This window comes from Lissotriton vulgaris, unplaced genomic scaffold (assembly GCF_964263255.1).
Source record: "Lissotriton vulgaris unplaced genomic scaffold, aLisVul1.2 SCAFFOLD_826, whole genome shotgun sequence".
Taxonomy (NCBI): Eukaryota; Metazoa; Chordata; class Amphibia; order Caudata; family Salamandridae; genus Lissotriton; species Lissotriton vulgaris.
Window position 1 is genome coordinate 432,707 of NW_028241440.1, and position 13,378 is coordinate 446,084.

Sequence of the window (13,378 nt, forward strand, 5' to 3'; positions counted from 1 at the left end):
ACTACTAATCCCAGAAAGGAAGACGTGCACCAGCGCGGCCCACTGAGGGCGTGGCTTGAAAATAAAATGAGAAGTGTGAAAATTGCCTTTGAGTGTCTTTACACTGGGACCTTTGATAAAGAGGCAGACAGCCTTAAAACGCGTCAGGTCAGTGGATTGTAACCGGGAGCAGCAACAAGTGATTTTCCATGTGAGAAAGCCGGATGGTTAATTAACTGTGAGTGAGCCCCTAAAAACTCTTGGGCCTTTGGTGAACAATATGTATATATATATATATATATATATATATATATATATATATATATATATATATATATATATATATATATATATATATATATATATATATATATATATATATATATATATATATATATATATATATATATATATATATATATATATATTGAAGTCCACAGTCCTGCAGTACACGGATCCAAACGAACACCAGCACAAACAGGTACAGACCACAGCGAAGAGTGAAGAATAGTGCTTTATTCCAAAATGGGCAGCAGCATGACGCGTTTCGTCCGGGGAACCCGGACTCGATCACATGACATACCCAGAGACAGAGGTGATTTAAATACTGTGCACATCTTTCATGGCTCCACCTACCAACCATCATAGATATTGAGAACATACTTATTTATGTTATGACCACAGTCTGTTTTCATATATAAATGCCTGTCATCAGAAAATTCTCTTGAAAAGACTTTATACATCTGGCAACGATTCTTACTATTATTCAAGAAACATTTCAACATTTATCCTGTTTGAAACAATAGACGGCAAGTGCCCTAAGTAAACAGCGTGGTATAAATATACTGAAAGAGGGTTAAAATCGAGGTGATAGTCAGATGTTATATACAGTATTATACAAAAACCCACGCAAAGTATAAGAGTGCTAATAAATAAAGTTTTGTGCATACTCAAAAGAGTGTTTAAGGAGCAAATTTACCAAGAATGTAATCGGTAATAGCAGCAAGAGTTTATAATGTATAAAGTGGTAAGTGCTTTAAAGTGCAAAGTGATATAAAACCGGCTAATTCTTATAATATACAAATGGCAGCTAAACAGAATGTCAGATAAAGTGCAAACAGAGATGATCAATAACAGATCCTAGCAGGCAAATCAATTATATAAAATCCATATATGTACACATCTATACAAATCCGCAGAGATTGGAAAATTCCATTGATCACATATAAATGATAACTTATTTCTGAAAAACATATAATTATCATTTCATCTTAAACTCTCTATAATCTATTCTAAAAGTCAGAATTATCCTCAGCGCACCAAAACTCGGTAAAACCATAAAAACAGTAAAACCAGAATTTTTTAATTTACGCTAAAAACAACAAGATGTTAAAAAGCCAAGATCTAAAAGCTAATTAATATCAGTTGCATATATGAGGAAGTTAATCATATTTGGACCTACATAATTAATACTAAATTAGAGAGAATATATAAAAAAGAGTTTCCAAAAATAAATATTCAAATGTATTTACAGAAAATTATGGAGGTCCTCACCCATATTAAGACCATTCGGGATTTTACTGTTAAGCAGTACTATATAGTGGCTCTCCAATTGTCGCAGTCTTTTTTCTCTATCCCCTCCCCTCTTGGATATGGGGACCGCGTCGATAACAAAATATTTCAGATCATTCAGGTTGTTCTTATGAACTAATTTGAAATGACGCGCAACAGGATAACTGGCATCGGAGTTGACTATAGCTCGTAAATGCTGTAGAATACGATTAAACACTTGCAATTTCGTACTTCCAACGTACTGTACACTACAAGTACATTGTAAGACGTAAACTGCATGGTCAGTTTTGCAAGTGTAAAGATTATTAATCTTGCTAATAGTCTCTGAAAAGGCTTCTTGTTACTCTGTAGTATTAACTCCGAATTTCAATGCTCTGCAAGAGCTGCATTTAAAAGAGCCAGTTCTATTGGATAGCCAATTAGATTTGATAGTAACTTCAGGGCTAGATTTAACCAGCACATCCCTCATAGAAGGAGCTCTTCGAAAAGTTATTGCTGGATAATCTTCCAACAAAGGGGCTAATGTAATATCTGTCATGAGGATTGGCCAGTTAGATTTGACAATCTGTCTGATTTTGCGTTCCTGGCAATTAAATGTTGTGATTAGTCTAATTTTGGATTTCTCTACCCCACTTACTTCTGTTCCTGCCGGTATGGTGGTAAGAATCACAGAATCTGTAAGGGCAGTTGGGGTTTTAGTCATCACTTGTTTCAAAGATTTAGTGAGCTCTATTTTATCATAACCCCTGACTAAAAATATTTGAAAAGAATCCTCCAGGCAGATATTTAGATATCCCTCATTATTGCAAATTCTTTGAATTCTTAAAAATTCTCTGTAAGGAATACTTTTAATGAGGTGTCAAGGATGATTACTCTGGGCGTGTAAAATGGAATTACCTGCCGTGACCTTTCTGTGCATTTTAGTCATGATATAGTTATTAAAAAAATACACTTCAACATCAAGGAAATCAACTCTAGAATTACTTATAGTGGCTGTGAATTCTAAGTTCAAAGCATTGCTGTTAATTTCTTTGACAAAATCTTCAGCCAAAGTTTCACAGCCCTGCCAAATAATGAAAACATCATCTATGAAGCGCCACATATTGACAATTCCTGTCTCTGTTCCAATCAAACAACCACGGGGCTGACCAAGAACTTGCCTCACCCACAAGCCCACGTTTAAACACGCGTAACTAGGGGAGAAGCATGCCCCCATGGCCACACCCCGCAGCTGCTGACATACTTCGTTGCTAAATAAGAAGTAGTTGTTATTTAGACAAAAATCAATCATTTTAACTAGCATCTTGCTATGTTCATAAAATCTGATGTCCCTTTTACCCAAGAAGTGTTCAATCTCTTTAAGGCCATCACTGTGATTGATAGATGTGTAAAGAGATGAAATGTCCATAACTAGAAACCGATATTCAGGTTTCCACACGACCCCATTCAATGTATTCAAAAAGTCACTAGTGTCTCTTATATAGGTCGGGAGGGCCTCCATAAAACCATGAAGGAAAAAGTCCACATATTTTGATATGGCCTCCAATAGTCCATTTTGGGCTGAGATAATCGGTCGCCCAGGTATTGGAAAAGTGCCTTTGTGGATCTTGGGCAATAAATAAAGGGTAGGGGTGATGGGATGATCCAACTTCAGGAATTCAAATTCCTTTTTGCTTAGTAGGCCTTCTCTCATCCATTGAGACAAATTAGTGTGGATTGAATGTTTTACTTTATTGAGTTCATTAAAAGAGGCCTTCCTGTAGCAACATGGATCATTAAGTTGCCTCTCAGCTTCTGTGATGTTAACATCTTGTGGCCATAGAACAACATTTCCACCTTTGTCGGCTTTGTTCACTATGATATTCCCATGATTTTTAATTTTTCTCATAAGATTAGAATATTGCTTGTCCTTGACTTTTAGCCACAACAAGATTCAATTTCTTCAATTCCTCAATCATTCGATCACTAAAAATGTCAATGACGTCCCTGGGCATAACAGGGACAAACGAGGATCGAGGACAGAAAGGACTATTCGCTGCACTACCACTAGAGATACCCATAGATTTCAGCACTACTTGAGTGTTATCAACAGCCTCCTCCTCCGAAGTTAGAAGAGAGTGTACAGTTTTTAGCGCCGTGGTATCAGAAATAGCGAACGTCCTACTAGGTTGAGAATCTTGTAAGATCTTATGTGCCTGATCACTTTTTTTGTTCAAAGTATGAAATTTCAGGAGTTTCAGTTTCCGAATAAACTTGAAAACATCAATCCTCGATTGCACATATTTAAAACTGTTTTTAGGGCAAAAAGAGAGGCCCAAGGACAAAAGTTGAACTCCGCTTTGTTGAGATCTAGGTCTGTTAAGTTGATCACAGTGTTCTCAATGTTTTTACTGACATATTCATCTATGTTTTCTTATTTTCTTTTTCATTTCTTTTATCATTTTTTTCATTGTTTTTTGTTTTAGGTTCAACATTGAAAGGTGATTCATTCATATTCGTGGTGGTAAGGAAACCAGTAGCACTTATATAATTTATTGAGGATTCCCCTTCCCTCTTTTTCTTTTTCATGAAACCGCCGGCATTTCCTCCTCTCTTTGCGGCATTTGTTCCTCCTATGGCGCCTTTCACTTGTTGTCGCTGTGTGCCCCTCGAACGCAAAGTGTTGCGTCTGTCCTCCACCATAAAAACCAGTTCCTCAGATGGAGTAAAACTGCTACCGACAGGCTGCTGCACACTGATTTCATCTTCCGAGCCTGTGCTGCTGTACACAGAGCTTAAATCTGTGTCTGATATAGCAGGGGCAATAGTGGCTGGTGTTAGATTTTCGGACACCATAGTACTTAAGGCTTGTTTTTTAACTGACTCGAATTTTCTTGAAAAGGTAAATATTCTTCCATTTTTATAGTCAGATTTATCCCTCGCAAACTTGAAGGCTTTGCGTGTTTTGATAACATTTTCGTGCTTATCCAGGCGTTTTTTTTATCTCTTCCCGCCCTTTCAGGATTGCTTCTTTTTGCTCCATGGCATCCAGTTCCAAGTTTAGTGCTTCAATTTGAGCCAATAGGTCTACCCTATCGATCTCAACATACTTCACCAATAAACATACCATGTTCATTGAGGCGTCTAAATTGTTACTGGGCCACTCCTCAACACAAGGGGGATGGGATTCTCGAAGGAAGGAGCTATCAGTACCGTCAAGCCTCGTGGCACTCTCCCCGCTTCCTTATATTTCTCCAAACTCTTTTTTTCCCACCACTTACTAAGCTCCGTACGGAGCAACTTTTCTAATTTTTTTAATTTTGTTTTTACGTCATCAGATTCAATCACCTTTCCTTTAGCTTTGGCTCCACTTGAAACAGCCGGTAAATTCAAAAAAAGAGCATCCACCGCTTGCTCTCGGTCTCTAAATATGTCAGCTGCCAACGCCATTTCAAATGTCGGAATAATGATGTGTAGCACTCAAATCGCAAGCCTTACGTGAAATGTCAAAAACGCAAAGCACCAAACAGTCTTTTAATTCTTCTTTCTCTCCTTCCCGCAAATAACCATAGGGCAGCAAACTATGGCGAACGGCTCACCTTGGACGACGTCGAAAAGTCCCTCGGGTCCTCCGACTCCCAGTAAACTTCTCACAACGCCTGTCCTCGGAACACTTCCGGTCGCGGGGGGCAGGATGATGGAAAACTCCTTCCGGGTTCAAAAGAAACTGATCGCTATATATATAAATATATATATATATACAGACACGGAGACCTGATGACACCGCTGGGAGATACCGAATTGGAGGATGCAGCAACTCGTAGCAGGAGTCAAGGTAGGAATGTGAGGGCATACAGGGGTGAAAAGGAAACCAGCGTTAGCCCACAGTGATACAGGATTTCCTAGATGGTATCTGTGATTGCTAAAACTCAAATTAACTATTGCACAATGTCAGACAACACAGTTAGAGACAGGGAGGCTGCAGCCATGGACATGTTTTCGAACAGCAAAAGCAACGACACAGACTCCTTACATTTTTTTTTTTTTAAAGATGAAAAACGATCAGATTAACTGGTGAGAATCTAGGTCACTTCAAAAATATATAGATGTGGGCAGAATCCCAAGAGGCCTAAGAATATTGAATGCCCCGAGCTATGAAGACCCAAACCCTAAGCTCATGAGAGAGTGGGCTGAGAGCAATCTAGATTCATCAAGGAGGCTCATACTCATTTTAATCAAATATGCAGACATAGATAGAGCTCAGCTCTTAAAAGACATTGATGAGATTAATGATGGTCTGGGACAAATGGAACAAACAGATGAAATGGAAAAAATTAAGAAAAGAAATGTTGACTCGGCTAAAGAAAGAAGAAGACAAAATAAAAGAAAGAAAGGCATATAAGTTTCAGAGAGACTGCACCAATTATGAACTTGGTCAAATATTCACTTTCGCAAAAAAATATGATGGCTTCAGACCAACTTAAAGCAAACCAATGGCAAATGCACGCAACACAAACAAAACTTTTAATGCAAGACAAGAAACTTCACAGTCAGACTTGAACTCGGTGGGAGGTAGCGAGTTTGAATCAGAGATGAGAACCCTTGACTCCACAAGTAATCGAAAGAAACCGTTACCAGGAGAGGAGCTTGTTTTTTTATGCAAACAACGAAGGCAAACGCTACACCCAAGACCGCCAAAACTAAACGAAGAACAGTCATCAACTTCAGGCGCAGGCAGATGCGAAATGCAAGCAAACAGCAGGCAAAATTGTCCCAAAAAGAAGGCGAAAAAATATTGGCAGAAAAAGTAATTACATCAGATGCATCTAGTAACAACATCATCAACCTCTCAAAACCACCCTAACTGCCAACAAAGAAAATATTTTAAGCCTAGGTCTGTCATACTCGTCAGGAGCCAATTTTGATTACGCATCTACTAGATTAGATGTCTATAAAACGGTGAGAAATGTGAAACTCAAAAAATTTCACACACTGACTACAAGACAGAAGGCGGTAAATAATGCCACACAAGGAGTCTTACAAAGCTACTCCAATTTGTCACAATCGGACGAGCAGCTATTAACTGAAATGGAAAGTCTCTGGAACAACACTGAACTAGAACATTCGCAAGGCACAATGGCAGTAACTAACAGGGTCAGCAAAACGCAAGGGCCAATCAGTGGAAGCAAGCATTGCAAACAACACCGTTCAAACAACCTTCCACATTCAACCCTATCATGCCCTGAGACTCTATTGATGTCTTTCACGAGACCGTGACAACCAAATTAAAAAAACTCAATGAAGAGTTAGGGAGGTCAAAAAGGAAATACAACAATTATCAACGTCAATATCATAATCTAGTGATGAAACTAAAAAAGGACAACATTTTGATTATCAGAAACAGTGATAAAGGAGGCAATGTGGTCATCTGGCCTCAGGAACAGTACCTCAAAGAATCATTTGGCCAACTTAATGACAAGGAATGTTATAGAAGAAATACAACGGCCAATTTAAAAACTGTGTATACAATATACTATAACAAACTAATCATGGAAAGCCAAAAGCCTCATCATAGCAGATGAACACAAATATCTAAAAAATGACAACCCGGTAACACCGACTATATACTTCATCCTGGAGGTACATAAAAACGCCACCACACCAACTGCACGTCCAATAATTTCTGCAAGAAACAGTCTCCTTGAATGCACGTCTGTATATGTGGACTCTTTTTTACAAGAATATGTAAAAAAACTACCATCATGTATTCGTGATACAGCTGATTTCTTGAAACAGATACACGAAATGGAATGGAAGGATGAATATCTATTGATGACATTAGCCGTAACATCCCTATATACAAGCAACAAACATGAGGATGGCATTCAAGCAACAAAGTACTTCCTGTCCCAGAGACTATCAGAATATAAATATCACAGCACAATGCTATTATAAATGCTAAAGTTCTGTTTGAAAACCAATAACTTTATGTTCAGCAACCTTCTTTTCCAGCAAACCAGAGGAGTGGCCATTGGGGCCAGCTTCTCTCCCAGTTATGCCTGTCTCCATATGGGCAATTGGGAAGAGCTGGCCCTCGCAGGCACCAATAATCATCAAATGGCAAACCATGTGCAAAAATGGCTGCGATTTATAGATGATTTATTTGTTGCATGGCGTGGTACACAACAAGAGGCTTTAACATTTGTGGAAGCACTCAACATTTGTCATTTTAATCTCCATTTCACAGCGACTATAAATGCCAAGACTGTCAACTTTCTAGATACACAGATCTATGTTGAACAAAATAAACTCGAAAGCAGACTTTATCGCAAGGCAACAGTAGGCAACACCACTCTCCATGCAACTACCGCTCACCCATGACACCTAAGAGAAAGTATACTGTAAGGGGAGATGCTGCGGCTACGTCGCATATTCAGTAACGAGACAGACCTCAAAACAGCCCAAACTGAGAACTCAATGATATTTTTAGAAAAATGCTTATAACCAACAAACCAATTCTAGCCCCATAGCCAAATCCATGATTCCTACCAGAGATTCTTTACTCAACATAGAAAAATCAAATACAAGGCAAAAAAGATTCTGAGAATACATTTAGAATGATAACCAGATACAGCAATCAGCATAATCAAATACAAAAAATCATTCAAAAGAGTTGGCCACTTGTGTTGAACGATACAGTGATAGGTCCCCTGTTACCAGCGAGGGTTTCTATCACGTATAGCAAATCACCGTCTATGAGAGACACTCTAGTAAACACTAGTCCAGAGGTGATAGAAAAGACCAGTTGGCTCCAAACCAATAAGGGATTCTTTAAATGCCGAACATGTAAGGCTTGTGTACATGGAGTTAACAAGAGCACATACATAACCCCATTCAGCAGTAAAGCCTTCACAATACAGAAATTTCTAACATGTAAGACTTAATATGCCGTCTATGTATTGGAATGCCCTTGTGGCCTCCAATACATAGGCAACACTAAACTGCAAGTGCATAAACGCATCCTTCAGCACTTAAGAGCCATCAGCAATCAGGATAATACTTATCTGGTTGCACACCACTTTAGAGAGGCACACAACTCCAACAATACAGGGCTTAAATATTTTGCTATTGACAGTGTCCCACCAAGTAGGCGAGGAAGCAACAGAGAATTGAAGTTACGAAGGTTAGAAACAAGATACATAATGCAGTTAGACCCCAAAATACCAGGAGGTCTTAACGTTACCGAAGACTTACACACATGCCTAGCCTAACTAGTTGATTGTAAAAACTTCATTAAATGTGCTGTAGAACTGTATCAATTTTACCTACGTGATAGTCAATAGGGCACTTAGCTTTAAGAAAATGGACTAGCTGTAAAATTTTCAGCATCAGTTGCAGTGGTATAATAAAAAAAAGGGGAAGATACTACCAAGGGCAGCTAGATACTAAGAATATGACATGAATTGCGTAACAATTTTATAGATATTTAATATGATTGTTTATATGTATAATTATCAATCTATTTCTTTATTTAATTATTTGTTTACAGCTTTTAACACATCATTAAGAGGGTAATATTGTTTACACATTTTAATACATAGCCAATTTTCAATGCAATGTATTTATATGTAAAGGTTTTATTACACTTATTTGTTGGCATTAATCAAATTTATAAATAATGTATTGAAACTAGTATTTATCCAGCCCAAATGCACACTGTAGAAAGTCTATTCTCAAACTAACGAGTGACATGTTGGCCATTGAATAAAAGGGATTTTCCTTCAATACCTCACAAATTAGTTAAGCCAACCGAATCTTGCTCCAAATGAATGATAGTGGGAAATAAGAAAAACCTGAATTGGTTACTATAGAAACTGTACTTACTCTGCCCATACAAATTATATATAGTCGAATTTTAAGGAGTCATATGAACTATATCTCACCCTATTACTATTTATTTATATCATCACATTTGTACTTTGTCTCACAGACATTCATAAACAAACGTGTTTTTAGATGGGAGAAATTGGCATCTACTGGCCCACAATACATTACAATAGACGATTATGGGGATAGATGGAGTGGGTTTATAATGTCATGTACAGCCTATGATGATAAAGGATTGTACATAGCCAGTTAGGCAACACACATTGTGAATTGTCTTTAACAGTTTTAATTTTTTTTAGGTAATATATCAGGATGTCATAAAACATTCATTGAAAATACACTGTAAATCTGGCATTTCAAAAACCAGCCCGCAAACTTAAGCGTTTGAAAAACAATACAGCTTAACTTCTATGTCTATGACTTAAGCACGTCGAATGAATGTTTTTTCAATGCGCACTTGTCACTTTAAATTTGTTCAGAATCAACCTACCTGTGTTATGTGATCAAGGCTCGTCAGAGCCGAAACGTTATGGCGGCACAAGCAATAAACAACTAAGAAATTTGGAATCTTGGGCCTGTGCCCGTGTTTGGAGCGCAGTTCTATGCATGCAGAGTGAAATGATATATATATATATATATATATTCCAAAAGGCACAAAGTCAATAAAGTACGCTCTCAGGGCAGAAACAGGCAAACACCGATGGTTCCTTTAGTGCTGTTTATTCCACAACGCGTTTCGCCGTGAAGACGGCTTGATCACGTGGAAAACAAATTGCAAAGCCATTGGTTATATCTATTGACATCATAGACATAGAAACGAGACTAAACATAAGTACGTATTAAGTTAGACTCTAAGTGCATTTTATGCATTGAATACAACATGTATACCCTCAAAACGATATTAATCACGTAGTGAGCAACATCCCCATAATTGTAGGAAGCAGAATTCATGTGCAAAAAAATATATATATGCTTCCTCAACATGATAGTAAACAAAATTGTAAACAAGATGTCATTGCATGGATTAACTCGTGGAATGTACCACAGAATCCTAATGTGCTGGAAACACAGCGTTCCTAAATCAGGGAGCGTATCATATTTACTAAGTGATGTGTCACCAGAAAATGGGCCACGGAGTTGAAAGTGGTAGTGACACCGGGATTGACTCCCAAGGACGGGGAGTAAAGGGTTGGACCTAGATCACGCCTGCATCGCGTCATCATGGTACACTCAGTATTCGCAAGTGCTCAAATAAAGTGTAAATTTCTACCATTAAGTCTTTGCAAACCATGCAGTGCCTTTGTGCTCAAAAAGGTGGAGAAGGGGAGTAGTCCCATGAGGTGAAGTGCCAGTGGAGTGGGCCCCTTCTCGTGTGTTCCTAAAAGAACAAAACAAATATATAAATTAATACAAGTTTAAAATCAGATGAAATACATTTTCTATACCTATGTTATTGTACATAGGACTGAACACAAGCATAAGGTATGGAGGAGATATGAGTTAACTAACAGCATGAAAGACAAACATGAACTGACATCAGCTATGGTAGATTATGAATCTTTAAGGTGTACTGCTAATTCCTCATCCTGGTTGAGGCCTCCCGGATCCTTGCACTGGAAGTCTATGATTAATCTCGACTCCCTCTGTCGCAATTTAAGAATCCTGTTGCCCCCTCTAGGATTTTTGGGTACCTGTTCCAAAATTGTGTAGCTAAGGTATTTAGTATTGGAAAAATGTTGTTCCTTAAAATGCCTTGCCACAGGGTATTTGGGATCAAAATTTGTGATTGCTCTGGTATGTTCCAGAATGCGTTTCTTCGCCATGCATGTGGTGCTGCCTATGTACCACTTGCCACACGGGCACACTATTGCATAGACGACAAAGGTAGAGCTACATGTGAGGAAGGACTTGATTTTCTTATTTATGCCATTATAGGTGACTTCCTTGCATGATTTACTGTTGGCACAAGCCTTACAGTGGCCACATGGAAAAAAGCCATCTAGGCCTTGTACATTGGCAGGGGGGTATGTGGTGATATCACTGTGAACTAGCAAGTCCCTAATGCTCTTCCCCCGTCTGTATGTTATGCTGGGTCTCTTGGGTAACTCTTTGCCAATGACATTGTCTGCTTTGAGTATATCCCAGTTTTTAGTTATTACCTTTTTGATTGCTTGGGAGTCACTGCTGTATGTGAGGATGAGTCTCGGGCCACCTTCATCTTCCACATTGGTATTGGGTTTATCACAGATGGTATCAGATCTTTTTATGGCATTGGCTCTTTCCCTAGCTCGTTTGACCACCCAATTGGGATAACCTCTGGCTTTGAACCTGTCGCATATGATCTCACTTTCTGCTTTATAAGCTTGGTCATTGTTGCAGTTGCGCTTGGCCCGCAGTAGCTCTCCAAATGGAATACTCCATTTTAAGCTCTCGGGGTGACTGCTTAGGGCATGCAAGATGCTGTTGCCAGCAGTGGCCTTGCGAAAAAGTTTGGTCTGTACCGACTCATTGACAATCTCAATTTTGACATCGAGATACTCAATGTCAGTTTTGCTCTTGGTGCCACTGAGAACTATGCCAAGCATGTTACAATTAGGTTTGTCAATAAAATCATCTGCTTCCTTCATTGTTCCTTTCCAGACAATGAAGAGATCGTCTATGTACCTCAACCACATAGATTCCTTCGTAAAGTCCTGTTGGAAGATGGGATCTGAGCGTATGTCTTTTTCCCACTTCCCAAGGAACAGATTGGCAAAACTCGGTGAGAAACATGAGCCCATAGCTGAGCCACTGACCTGTCTAAATAGTTCTCCATTGAACAAAAAGATGTTGTTTTTTAGGCAATACTTAATCATTTCTATAAGCATGATAGTGTGTTCCCTATATCTCATGGATCTTCCCCTGAGGAAAAACTCACATGCTTCCACTCCCTGGTCATGATCAATTATGGTGTACAAGCTTTGGACATCTAGGGTCACCAAGATGTAATCTTTTTCCCATCGTAGATTTTCTATCTTTTTCAGAAAATCTTTGGTGTCCTTGACATAACTTTCAAGTTCCATTACAAACTCCCTCAAAAATGTATCAATATATTTGGAGATTCTCTCCGATACACTCCCTCGTGATGACACTATGGGTCTCCCTGGGGGTTTAGTGGCATTCTTGTGTATCTTGGGCAGTAGATACAATACCGGGAGAACAGGGTATTCACATTTTAAGTAATTATATTCATCCCAAGAAAGAATGCCTCTCTCCTTCCATTCAAATAGGAAATCCCACACACAATTCACACTCTCATGATAACATTTCCAATCAATAGGTTCATAGAATTTGTTGTCATTCAATTGTCTGTTAGCCTCTGTAATGTACATATCTCTATCCAGCAGGACAATATTGCCTCCTTTGTCCGCAGGGCGTATGACTATTGTCTCATCAGCCATAAGGGATTTTATGGCTTGTCTTTGTTTGTGACTCATGTTGGGTTGTTCCCTCAGTTTGTATTTATGATGTTTCTGTCTAAATTCATTGAGGCTTTTGTTCACACATTCGTGAAATGTGTCTATGTTATCATGCGGTAAGGTGGGAAGAAAGTTTGACTTGTTCTTGAAGGCAGTGTTGGCTGTAGTGTTGGTGCAAATGTCTAGTTCTGAAAGCAATTGTGTGGTGCTGCAAGCCTCTTCTTCCTGCATTTCATTGATACCTAGATCCATAACAACATTTAAGGTCTCACTGTCTCCAATGTCAAAATTGTAAGTATCATTGATTTCAGGATCTCTAACGAAATGTCCCTGATCACCTTTCAGTTTGTACCATTTGTTCAATTTGAGTTTTCTTGTGAATTTAAATAAGTCTATTCTGTTATCGGTATAGCTGGAAGGATATGAGGGACAGAATGACAAACCTAGACATAGGGTTCTTTTTTCAACCATATTCAATTTTCTTTTAGACAAGTTAACTATGG